Source organism: Octodon degus, unplaced genomic scaffold (assembly GCF_000260255.1).
Source record: "Octodon degus isolate 3935 unplaced genomic scaffold, OctDeg1.0 scaffold00127, whole genome shotgun sequence".
In the NCBI taxonomy this organism is placed as follows: Eukaryota; Metazoa; Chordata; class Mammalia; order Rodentia; family Octodontidae; genus Octodon; species Octodon degus.
Window position 1 is genome coordinate 2,648,269 of NW_004524703.1, and position 13,156 is coordinate 2,661,424.

The 13,156-nt window shown below is 45.1% G+C and overlaps 1 protein-coding gene across 4 annotated transcripts in view; it reads right to left on the reverse strand.

The window, feature by feature from the left end:
* The window catches only part of Sipa1l2 (signal induced proliferation associated 1 like 2), a 179,676-nt gene extending 174,229 nt beyond the window's left edge, over nt 1-5,447 (reverse strand). For all 4 annotated transcript variants that reach the window (XM_023700841.1, XM_004640829.2, XM_023700839.1 and 1 more), the window contains exon 1: nt 5,369-5,447. The gene's annotated coding sequence lies outside the window, so the exon portion shown is untranslated. The remainder of the gene's footprint in view (nt 1-5,368) is intronic.
* Between the last annotated feature and the right edge of the window lie 7,709 nt (nt 5,448-13,156).

The window sequence follows — 13,156 nt, forward strand, 5'->3', positions numbered from 1 at the left end:
TTCTTTGCTCAGATTTTTTACTTAGGAGTCATTGAAGATACTCTTCCAGGCCAACTTTGGAATAATAGTACAGTTCAACAGAGATTTCTCTCAGTATTCAGCAAATATGCAACACTGAGAGCTATGGAGTGATCTAGTTGGCAGAACTCAAAACGCCACTTACAGCTAAAGGGCATTTGTGAAAAAAGAAGAAAAGTAGTGTATCAACTAATTAAAACACCAGGAAAATGGAAAACTGTGGTTCGTATCCTCACTGCCTGAAAACAATTCAAAGCAAAACAATACCAAAGTGAAAAATGAGCTTATTAGGAAGGCCCAACCACATTCTATTTTCTCCTATCATCTGTTCGGTGCCTACAGCCTTTGCAGTCACAGGCTCCCCTAGTTTCTCAGACAACTAGTCCCTACTGAACATGTACTTCCTAATCACCAACTACTATATGCAAAACAGGGTCTTACCAGTGACACAAGGAAAATGAACTCATTTCTTACTCAGAACGAAATGGTGGGCAGAACCTGCAAGGCAGGTTAGACACGTTCTTTCACAATATCCAAGTAGAAGGGTCTAGAGAGAGGCATCAGTACTTACTTCAACCAAAGTGAGCCTCCTTGTAAACCTACAAGGAAGCCTCTGTGGCTAAGGAGACACAGGCACAGTGGTCAGCCAGGCTAGTGATTTTATCAGCAACACAGGTAAAGCAATCTGATCCAAGAGACAGACAGCAGTTCTTAGTGAGGACAGGAAAAGGGGCTAAGCAAAGAACAAGATTCCACAAAGAACCATGGAAGGAACCAGCTAAAACAGTAAAACGAAGCACAATAAATATTCAGCCTTGCGATGACAGGAGCTCAGGATGAGGAGAGTAGGCTCAGTGGTACCAAGTGAGGAGAGACACAGGGTTTCAGGGTTCCAGGGTCTGAGGGTCTGGGCCACATGGCCACCGCAAACATGAACGCAAACCTAGACTTCTCAGGGCACACAAGGCACACAGCCTTTGGAGGACCCTCCCACTCACCATTAGGTCAAGAAGTAGGCATATGAAATACTGCACTGTAGGTTCAACGTAGACAAATACTGTTCTGTGAATGAACTAACTCTATGAAGGATTTCTCCTGAAGGTCACCAAGGAGCAAAATTTGAATAAACAGAATTAAGATGTCAATTCTACAGTTAAAAATACTTTCTAGTACTGAAAACCATCAGCAAGTGGAGCTTCCACCCCTTTCTAGCCATGTTCAGGTACTGCTGGAAGATCAGGTGCAGAGGTCACCTAACGGAGGCTACACACCAAAGAAGGGTTAGAAGGGCTGCTTCTGATCTCCAAGCCCCAGCCCTTGGTGAAATTTTCACAGCTCTGACACAAGAGGAAAAAGCGGGTATGTAGAAACAGGTTGGGGGGGTGGGGATATTTCTACAAGGAGCTGCTGCAGATGGAAGGAACCTCCCAGGAGTTTCATAGCAAGTGCAGAAATCCCCCCACCTTCTGGGGGCATCAATACAGCAATGCCACATGCTGAAAACTCTGAGGATCAACCCCTAAATTTTCTTTTTATTTTTTAATGTTAAAAGTAGAAACAAATAGTATAAAAATATGAAAGAATGCTCAAGGGCCTTTCCGGCCCAGAGACGCTATGAAGACCAGACTCAACTTACTGTGTATCTTCTTCCCACCACTCAGTCTGCTATGCATGGCTGAACAGGGAAAAGACATCAAAGAACAGCATTACACAAATATGAAATCTCTCAGGAAAAGAGGACTCCTCTAGCAGGTTAGACCTAGCCCCCCTGACCTGATCTTTGAAAGTAAGTTTCTGAATCACTTTCAGAAAGGATCAAAATAATTTACCCCTGAAGAGGTGAGGCATTTAAATTCCTGTCACACTGTTAGTTCTCCTTTAAAAGAGGTCATAGCTAAATGCAATTGGAACAGAAAAGCAATTTCTGAGTCATTGATTTCAAGGTAAACCAAGCAGCTGTAACCCTCTGGAGGGCTCACACACAAACTTACAGTAAGCCATGGCCAGGAAAGATAACAATCACAAAAAACATAAGCTATCCCAGCAGAAAGACATCTTCATTACTATTAATTTCAAACAATACAGAATCCTGAAATTTTTTAGGCATCGAAAAGGATTGTGGGAATATTTTATCCAAACTCATTTGTAACTGGGGAAGAACAAGGATGCTGAGGTTCCCCATGTTCTTTCTACTTACCTTGAAAAGGAAATGGTTCTATCATTAGAAGCAAATATCTAAGGGCCAGCGGTATAACTAAGCAGACTAAGCCCTTGCTTAGGTAAGCGCAGGGGCCAGGGTTCAATCCCTGGCTCCACATGCTACGCCAGCCCCAGGCACACTGAGCTGGCAATGGGAGTCCAGGTGTGGTGGTGCACGCCTGTAATCCCAGCACTAGGGAGGCAGAAATCAGGAGGATCACTACTAGTCTGGGCTGTGTAGTGAGACCCTGCACAAAAAAAAAAAAAAAAGAAAAAAAAGGAAGAAGAAGCAAGTATCTAGAACATGATTCTCTGTAATCTTTAGGTTTCTACTTTCCATTGCATTAAAGTTCAAAACAGACAACCAAAACTTAGCTTTTCAGTTAACAGTAACTGTCTAAATTTTCTTCAAATTCAGCATGTCTTCAAAAAGATTTGTGCTCCTAAGCCACCACTGCAGAGACTCAATGCTTCTTCAATCTCAAACAAGGTCAGCTGGGGGGGTACGAGGCTGTGTCTGATAAACACATAGTTCTTGTCAAAGTATTCAGCAAATACAACTCATTGTAAACTAGTTTTGTTTCTTTTTTTATTTATTTATTTTTTTGGTGGAATCGGGGATTGAACTCAGGCCCTTGTGCTTGCCAGGGAAGCGCTTATTCTACTGAGCCATTTCCCCGGCCCAGTTTTGTTTCTTTTTGTGGGTGAGTTTCTTTTGGGGAGGACAGGGTACTAGGAATCAAACTTGGGACCTTGCACTTGCCAGGCAGGCACTGCACCACTGAGCTACATCCCCAGCCCTAACCTAGTTTTGATACCTCAGGATAGCACTCTTAACCAAACAAGTGCCATTTCAGAAAAGCTCATTAATATTTAGTCACTTCTGAGAATAGATTCTCAAAATGAACAACCTACGTTCACTTTTGCCTCAGGTAAAAAGATCTCTAAGGTAGACAGGTGTCGACCAAGCATAGGTATCAGGAATCCTTCAAAATAGTATCCCAGTTGGAAGAAAGAAAAATGAACCTCTAAACCTGTAATTATATACTCTCAACAACAAGCATCATAGGTGGCAAATCATGATGTTCTGATAATTTTTCTATTCTACTCAGAGCTGCATCTCTGAAAATTAAAACTTGATGAAAACTTAAACTTAGTGAGGTAACATGCCTGTAATCTCAGTAGTCTGAGGCATAAGAATCACAAGTGTAAGTTCAGGCTGGATAACTTTGTAATTTATTAAGATCCTGTCTCAAAATAAAATATAAAAGGGCTGCAAATGACATGTGGTGTGAAGGTCCTGAGTTCAATTCCCAGCACTGAAAAAGAAAAGGAAAGAAGGAAGGTTGGTTGGCTGCCTAACATTTGAGAACATAAAAGATATTTTATGAAAAACATGTGCTTAGGCCAGGTGGGGCAATTCCATGGCCTACAGGCCAGGCCGGAAGCTGCATCTCCACACCTGCAGTATACCTGTGCCTCTACCCTGAGGAACAAACTCTTTCACCACCTCTCATCCAAGCTCACCTCACTCCATCTATAGGTTGCATGTGGGTACTGATAAAAGCTGGTTTGGATTTCCTTTCATTCTCTACTTCCCAGATGTTTACTCAGATTTTTATTCCCAGTCAGCTATTTATGAATATACTATGATTTAACGCATCACATTTAAAGCTAAGCAAAGCACACAATAAACAGCAGCTATAAAGATAATTTCAAGATATTTTTCCAGCTCAAAAACAAGTTTGCCTACCCAGGCAGGATTTAGATAAGCTGCCACGGTCTTGCTTTAGAATAACTGTACTTAAAAACCTAACTGGAAAGCTGCTGTTGTGGCTGCCCAGCCAAGCAACTAACGTGGCTGTGCTTAGCAATGAAGAACCAAGGAGAAGGAAATGAAGACGTCCCTGACACAGCCCGGCATGAATCACACAGACACACTCAGCCACGTCTCTTCCCAGTCCATCAGTGGAATCCTTCGGAACAATCAATGCTGGGAGAATCCAAACTCAAGTAGGACCGCACTTTGCTATGAGTTACTACTGCTCTGTCTTTCATATCGCTCTAAATAAGCAGTGACACTAAATCAAGCACCATGATGAAGTGGAAATGTTATCTTTAGAATCACAAAATTCACCCTGAAACTAACTAAATTCCCCAAATAAGTCAAAACAAGAAACAGTCTTAAAAATGTAACCCAAGTAGTACCTTTAGGAAGGCCATAAATTAAACGCCATTTTCCCTATCTGCAAAAATACTGGTTTCTATAGGTCTCATGCAGAAATAATGTATTTTTCAAAAAGCAACACTCCTGGAAATTTTCTTCCTTCCACTGCTATTTGAAAAGACCATGAAAATCACAACCTAGACTGCAGACAGAACCAATGCGAACAGTTTACTAAAATGCCTGTCATAAGAAAGCCATCTAGTGTTAAAGTTTAGAAATGGAAACTGCAGACAAAAGAGGCAAAGAAAAGAAAAATTTGTGAGACTATTTTGAACTTACTGAGCAAGCCCATGAAAATCACCAAGATATTTGTTATTGTTGTTCTCCTTGTTTTTATTTTTATTTTTCAAAAACCCATCCTTGCAAAACCAAATCAAACTCTAAGCAAAACCCAAAACGTCTACTATTTTATTTTGACCAAAATCGTGTTTGGGCGAGCAAAATCCCACGATGAGCGCACTTGGCGTTCCCCAAGCTTCGGTTGGAGTCATCCTGGGCTGAATTAATTTAACCGGAGCAGGTTAATGATGACAAATCTTTCCCAGAGGGCTCCTGCCGAGTTGTTCCGGGCTCCCGGTCTCGAGTGATGAGCCGAAATTGATTCCCTGGGTTTGCGGCGCGCCTGAAATCAATCTGCGGGCGCTCGGGAGACGCTCCCGACTTGGTCGGCGACCTGCTCTCCGAGGCGCGGGCTCCCGCCCACAAAGCGCCCCGGGCCGACCCTGCCAGCCTCCCGCCCGCAGGTCCCGGGCGCCGGGCAGGTCTCCAGGACGCCCGCATCCCCGCGGCGAACAAGACCTGCCGCCGCCGGGAACTGGTGATCCCCGCCCGCTGCGCCGAGGTCGGACCCGCGCCACCAGCACGGGCGCCCGCAGCCCCGCTCCCCCGGGACCCCCGCACCAGCCCGCGAGACATTCGCCTCACCTCGGAGCAGCCGACCGGGAACAAGCTACGGCCCGCGCGCGCAAGGCGGCGCGTCCTGGGGCCGCCGCCTCGCCGCCCGCCGCCGCCCCGGGCGGCCCATCGGCCCGGACCCCGCGCGAGCTGGGCTGAATCCACCAGCCTGCGTCTTCGGCGGCCGTGCACCGTCTGCCGCTCTGGCTCCCACCGCCTCCGCCCGCCGCCCCGGTACCGCCCCCGCGGACCTTGCCGCCGCCCATTGGCCACCACCCTCTCCCCGCCGCTGCCCATTGGCTACGATTGGCCCGCGCCCCGCCCCCGCCGGGCGCGCGCGCCGTCCGTCTGTCCCGGGCTCGCGCGATGTGCGCGGTTCCCAAGCGGGCTCTGGAAGGGTAGGTACGTCCCCCTTCTCTCCCAGGTCCTCCAGTCCCGGACGATCGCGCCAGACCCCGCCTGGCAACGAGCGCACAGCTGAACAGCGCCGGAACGCACTCCTGGAGCCTGAGGATCGTTGGCGGCAGCGACGTGCCTCCGGGCTGTAACCTGCACCAACCCGGGACACGCCGGGGCTGCGGCGCCGTGCCTCTCGGCGTAGGAGCCCGCACTCACTGGACGCTGCCTTCGGGGTCTCTGCCAAGGGTTGTGCGGGTTAGCAGGAAGGGGCTGCTCTGTACCCAGCGGCTCCTTGGGGCTGGGGGGTTCTGACGGGAACAAGGTGCACTTGTGCTGCCCACCCCCACTGTCCCAGGAACCCCGGCCACCTGCGGGAGGCCTTACCTGAGCGGTAGCGAGGTTGACCTTTGGAATGCAGGTACCCGAAGGTCCCCATGAACCGGCCCAGCTGCCCTGTAGCCCACTCACTCGGACCCACAGCGGAGTCACTGCCGGGAAGGGCTCGTAAGCTCGGCAGGTGCGGGGCTCCCCGATACCGCTGGCAACGTAGCGGGCCGCGGGAGCCGGCAGCGCCTTATTCCCGCTGCTGGTTAAACCCGCCAGGACTAGACTGAGGCGGCCAGCCCCTCCTCTAATGGAGGCAGAATTGTTCCCAAAGTGATAAGGTTATCTCCACTTCCCTGTCGTAGACAAGACCCTGGCAAAGTTAAACAGGGCGGTTTCTCCCACGTGTATTCCTCTGTGTACACTTTTTTGTGCAGTGTTTTATATTCTCTTAAAACATGGAAATTAATGTAATAAAACACGTCAGAGTAATTCGATGACATGATATCTTTGAGTTGTTCAAGTTTTGAGTTGGGGCTTCCCAACTGTCACCTCGTCTGCAGCATTTGCAAGCCCATCCTGTGTCCATTCAACACTTGAGATGGTTGGATAAAGGACCTAAAATCTCTGTCCCTGGGCCAGCCTTCTTTCAAGCTGTCCCCTTTAAACCCAGGGTGGAAGTGGCAGTCTCAGTCATCGTTTTTGCCTGAAGATGGGTTACTGAAGAAAACGCCTAACTCTTCTAGGAGAACTAAACATTTTGGTGACGTTTTAATGAAAAATACCTACTACGAAGCCTGAAATTGTGTTTGCCTAAGGCCAGCAGCAACTGTGGTTTTGAGTTCCCCCCACCCCAGGCCAGAACTGACTCTCCCAAGCTCCAGGCCCTGCTGATTGTCCCCCAGGGCTTCTCTCTGGGGGTTTCCTGCCCCAGGAGTCTAAAAAACCAGGCCCTGGTTTAATTCTCTGTATTTCTGCCAAATCCACTTACGCAGTCATCCTAACAGCAGTCTTACCTGTTTTCCTCTAAGAAAAATAAAAGGGGCAGAATTCAAAAACATAGCTGCTCTAAGGATTTGAGCTTTCTGGCTGACCTTGCCTGGTGCCTGTATCTACAGTGTTTACTTTCGGATTTAGCTAAAGGAGTTTTGTGTCCTTAACAAACCACAGTAAGATTCAACCTACAGACAATGTGTATGCAATGTGATAAATCTGAATGGCTAAATTAAGTAAGGGTTTATAGTCCCAGTCTTTCCCTCTTTTACTGCCAACCCTCTTTCAATGTAATTCCTTAAGCTGGCTGTGGTGGTATATGTCTGTAAGAGTAGGACTCTGGGAAGCTGAAACAAGAGGATTTTGAGTTCAAGCACAGTGAGATGACTTAATAAGACCCCATCTCAAAAACATTTGGGAATGTAGTTCAGAGTGAAGGCTCTGGGTTCAATTCCCTACCCCCAAACAAATGTACTTCTTGTATGTGAAATGAATATTCATAATTTGGGACAAGTAGTCATTGATAATGTACACTGTTGGGGCATTATGTCATACTCAAAAGACCCAAAGACCTTTTGTTAATTTCATGACAAGGAGCAGGGCTTAGCAGCAGGTGCTCAGAACCTCTGAGCAGTACCCACAGGGAAAGCAGGAGTGCAGTAACTCTCCACACAGCTTGGGCCCATCAGCAAGGGCCTCAGCAAGGTGCACCACAGACCAACTGCCAAAACATGTCCGGAAAACTGCCATACCTCTGCCAGATGCAGCCTATCCACTTATATAACACATGCTTGCATGGTGTGTCATTTGTACCAGGTCCTTTGCTTCTTAGAGGGGACATTGTTACAAGCAGTGGAACACATGGGCATGCTTCACCTTTCTTTCAAACTGGCAACCTTTCATAGTGAAGCATGTTTGGATATAATATTAGGAGAGAAATAGGAAGTGCCAAGTCCAGAGATGGTTCAGCTGCAGCTCAGAAAGCAGGGTCACAGGCCTAGGTCCTGTATGAGGCCAGGAGTCCTGATAGCAGGAAAGCATGTGTTCCCTTAAGTGAAATCCGAAAGAATAATACAAGTTCTTGAATAATGTGCTAAGTATCATCATGTACTTACAGGACCATATACTATCCCTAGGAGCCCAATAAATCTACCTCAGTGCTCCCACACACTGCGCTCTACCCTGTACTGGGTTCTGCTCTGAGGTTGCAGAATAATATTGTATTTACATAACAGGATCATCCTCAAGGTATAACTAACAGGTAGCCAAGCTGGGGTTTTATGTAAGAAATGATCCTAAATACAGTGTTAAAGTGGAGCATTAAAAATACTCCACTGAAACCGTACATGATGAGACCCAGATATAATCCCAACATTCTGAGAGGCCAAGGCTAAATGATTACAGGTTCAAATCCAGTCTTGGCAATTTAGTAACTTAGTGGGACCCTGTCTTGAAAATAAAAAAGGACTGAGGACATAGCTCAGTGGAAAAATGCCCGAATTCAATCCCCAATACCACAAAAAAAATAAAATTACATTTTTCTCACAAAAAATATAGGGATAATGAACCCCGGTGAGCCATGGTGAAGAGGCCTGAGACTCTGCAGTGCAGTCCAGCAGATCTCCAGCTTCCACCATTTTCTCTCATCTCCAAGTAGAGATCAGAATTTTACTTCCAGCCATCACACAGAACCTAGCCCAAGGCCCTTGATACATAGCTCAAGTGTGAGCAAGAGTGGGCGGATGAATTCTACTGAGCAATATTTGTGCTTTTCCTTATGTCTGCCACAGCAGACTTAGAGTTTGTATCTCAGTCTTCAAAATCTTATTCTTACCTTTGACCTGCACTATTCATGAACCAGTGTTTTTTGTCTTCCTTTGAAGAATTCATTAGCTAATACCTAATAATGTGGTAGTTGAATTGATTTGCATAGGGGCAGCTGCTGTTCAGTGCCACCAGATGGCGTCTGTCAATAGCGACCTCCAAAACCACCACACTATCATGCCAGGTACTAATTTTGAAGAAACCAATACAGAAAATGAATATATTCATTTGTATACTATATACTTTATGTGTATATATATTCACTTTTTGCATATAATTCTTTAAATATGGGTGATGAATCCAGAGCTGTCTCTAACTTTGTAAACTACTTTCTTTCCTAATTTTAACTGTCTTCTGTAATATTTTGGAGTTGTTAATTAATTAAACTCTAAGCAGCCTCAAAGTGCAAGACGTTTCAAAGTATGTACCTGTAGACACTTCCCAAGTGTGAAAATAAAATACCTTCACTGGGGGAAAATTAGAAAAAAATGAAATCAATATGGAGAAAATGACAAAGCAGCATATTATCCTACCTGTCCTCGTCATTCATTCATTCAGCAACCAGGGACTGGGTGCCTCGTGGCAAATACTTTGAGACAAGTCCTTACCTACTCTTAGAGAAAAACTACCAGAACATTAGGAGAAATGGTTTATTATAGTTAAATCATGTGGGGGACAAGTGTTTTGCAACATTTAAGAGTTACAAGGGAGGAATAGCAATACATTTAAAATGTCCCAAGACCAGTAGCTTCTACCCACCTCATGCTCCCATCTTACTTTCCTGCTCCTGTATAGAAAGTTCAAACTTGCTCATTCCGACATTTGGTTGTCTGTTTTATGGCTGCAGTTGTCATTTCCTGGGCAGAAACTTGAGCTGTGAGGGGGTGAGGGAGAGAGACAGGCAAAGAAAAGCAAACTGTGAGGGGAGGTAAAAAGGAAACAGGAGAAGAAAAAGCATGGCTAGAGGTGTGAATTCTGTTCCTAACATCTGAAAATTAAAATATTTAAGAATATCTTTGGGCTGAGGAGATAGTGCAGTAGAATAAGCACTTGCCTGGCAAACGCAAGGGCCTGAGTTCAACCTCTGGTTCTGAAGGGAAAAAAAGAGAGAGAGAGAGAGAGAGAGAGAGAGAGAGAGAGAGAGAGAGAGAGAATACCTTTGATATAGAAATGAACTAATATTTTAGTTTCTTTATTTTTTTTATTTTTTTGGTACAAGGAATCGAACTCAGGACCTTGTGCTTGCCAAGCAGGCACTTATGGCCACTGAGCTATCCTCCCAGCCTTCCTATTTTAATTTCAAAAGAGTAATTAAAAGGAAAATACATAAAACAAAGTCAAAGCACCTTAGTACTCCTGATGCCAACATTCCAGAAATTGAAAAAATCAAGTGTAGAGGATGCAAGAATGCAGGTTGATTATTACAAAATCTCTCTTCCTTCTTTCCAGAAATGCAAAGCAGAAGCCTATGGAAGCCACCATTTTCATCCTCCTACAAAAAAAAGTCGGGTGTTTTGTTATTGCCTAAAACTCAGTAGTCTACAACCAATCTGTTGGTTTCTCCCAAGCCTGCCTCGCTAACCATGCCCCTACTGACAAAGATACTGTCACTGCACTGAATCCAAGGCTCACAGGGGTCTCTCTGGGGCTTTCTTTGTTCTCCATGATCCAACAGAGAAGTGTTCCAGCCAGCATCTCTGTATGGATGCCACAAAGGAATGCCAGTGTCAATGTGTGTCAAGCCCTGTTAGCCTAGCACCTCTGGAAACTCTGCTTCTTGTAGTCCACATTTCAGTAAGAGCCTACACACCCATTTACCTGTGATGTGGGTTAGGGCTTCTCCCCGTGTTCCACCCACCCCAGGGCCAGGCCCTTCCCTATGCTGCCTGTGTGTCTTTCCTGCACCATCTCATCTGGCCAAGATGGCAGCAAAGGCCTCATGAGTGATTTGTCTTCCTGTCCCTAATCCACTTGCCTTGCTGTGGTGTCAGATCACCAACCTCCCCTGCTTTAAAACCCCAGAGGCCCATGTCCCTTGCCCTGCTGCCGCTAACCCCAGGGCCTCACTTGGCTTTCTGGGCTCCACATAGCCAGACAACTTAGGGTCACTGCACCTTCCCACTTTACCTGTAGCCCTGAGTCTTCTCTGTCCTGGCATTTCCCCATCTGTCTCTAGCAACCCCCATCCATTCATCTTTCTAATGCTGACTCCATGTCTTCCTTGCAACTCTACCAGGTGCAGTTCATGTCCATCTCACAACCACAACTGTTGGTAATGGAATTAAGTCCACAGGAGCACCGAGGTCCCTGTGAGAGCTATTGTGAGGCCCGGGATGAGCCTGTGGCATTGTGTGAGACTATGGCCCAGAGGAATGCACTGTCTGGTAATGGGAGGATGGGAGGGAGTACTTGGGGGATGGGAGTCCTGGAAAATACAAGTGGACTTTATGTCTGTTCTACAGGGTGGAATATCTGTTTCCTGGTGATCTTGTTATGAAACATGGTCCGTCATCCAGTTCATCTATTCTCTCCAGTATCCACCTAGCTATTTATTTCTGAGAGAAAAAATTTGAAGAGTGTGCGTTGAAGGTACATGTGCGTGAGTAACTGCAGTGAGGGTCTCTCCAACTGTGCTTCCATACCCCAAAGCAGTTGCTCTAGGGTCACCTATTACAGTATTATTGACATTTTTTCCCTACAGAATAGCCCAGAATCATTAATGACTTCCTCTCAAAAGACAAATACGTGAAGTAAAACCAATATTCTTGGACAGGATTATTTTTATTTTAGTTGTTCGAGATTGTTTCTGATTGCCTGGTAAATATTCACTAAGCACCAGCGCTGGTGACCTGTGTCCCTAGGAGCAGGATGATAACCCAGCTCCACAGGACTAACCCAGTGTGTGTATGGGGGTGGGGTCAGCATCCGTAGCTGCAACGATCAGGCAATGACTGAATTGTGGGCTGGGTTGTTTTTTTTTAAATATTAATTTTATTGAGAAAAAAGTAGCAATGAGACAGTTTCAAAACAGGTTAGTAGAAGTTACAATAATTAACACATTGTGTATTGCTGTCTTTGCAGTAGTTGTTCATAGTACAAGATGCAGACATGATATCTTGTCTAAAAACTATTAGTGCAAAACTTTCTTCTCATTGAACTAAGAGAAAGTAGCTGCATATCTATGCTATTTTGTATGCATAGATATATTTTTTTCCACTACAAAATGGACCTCATTTATATCCCCCTTTAACAAAAAATGTTTTACTAAAACATAAGATTTACAGAAGTTTCCAGACAAGCCATACAAAATAGTCACAAGCTTTTTTTTTTTTTTTTTTTTTTTAAGGGGAAATCTGCACTTGAGTGCAAAACCACGATGTTATTAGTGAGGGCCGTGATCTTCTCTAATAAAAGACAAACTTTGTGTGAGTATAGATGTTGTCCGGTTCCTCTCTCATGAATTCTCACCATGTAACACAGTGCTCGGTACATACTAGGTGCTCACTAATGTTAATAGAGTACATGCGTGAACAACAGAGTGAATCTTAAGCCTTTTATGAAGAAAAATTGTATTTTTCTTTTTAATTTTTATTTTTAAAGATGGCAAAAAAAAAGTGTTAAAATAGAAAACTGGGGATCCGACAAGACAAGATGACCGAGCTGCTGCGCATGATCATCAAGGAAACTGGACTGGGTTGTTGAAACCATCCCTTCTGTGCTCCTCACAGTTAGTCTCCATTGCTCTTCACTGTATGTTTAAGAGGGAGAGGGAGAGAGAGACAGAGAAACAGAAACAGAGAGAGAGAGAGGGAGAGAGAGAGAGAGAGAGAGAGAGAGAGAGAGAGAGAGAGAGAGCACTTTGTCCATGCCACCCATCTACATACAGACCAGCAATACCACGAAACTGGAGGTCCCCACAAGTGCAGAAAATACACCACATTACACTTCATTCGCTCTTGCTCTGATCCTTTTTAAGCTTGTAGTGGTTTACCAGCAGGAAACCACTAGAGGGGATGTATCCAGACAAGACAAGACAACATACAATTATCATCTTCAGTATTCCCACTTGGCAAATTGACTAGTATTGTTCATCTGGAACAATAAAATTAAATTTGCTGGCACTTTACTCCCACTTCATGCGTACAAAGAGGATGGGGGGGCGTTGTGTTTTTTTTTTTTTGGGGGGGGGAGGCACCAAAAAGGAAAGTGCCTCTCCATGCGCTGAAAACACTACTAGAACAGGAGCTTATTTACCCAAAACAGACTGCTTTCCTGCTT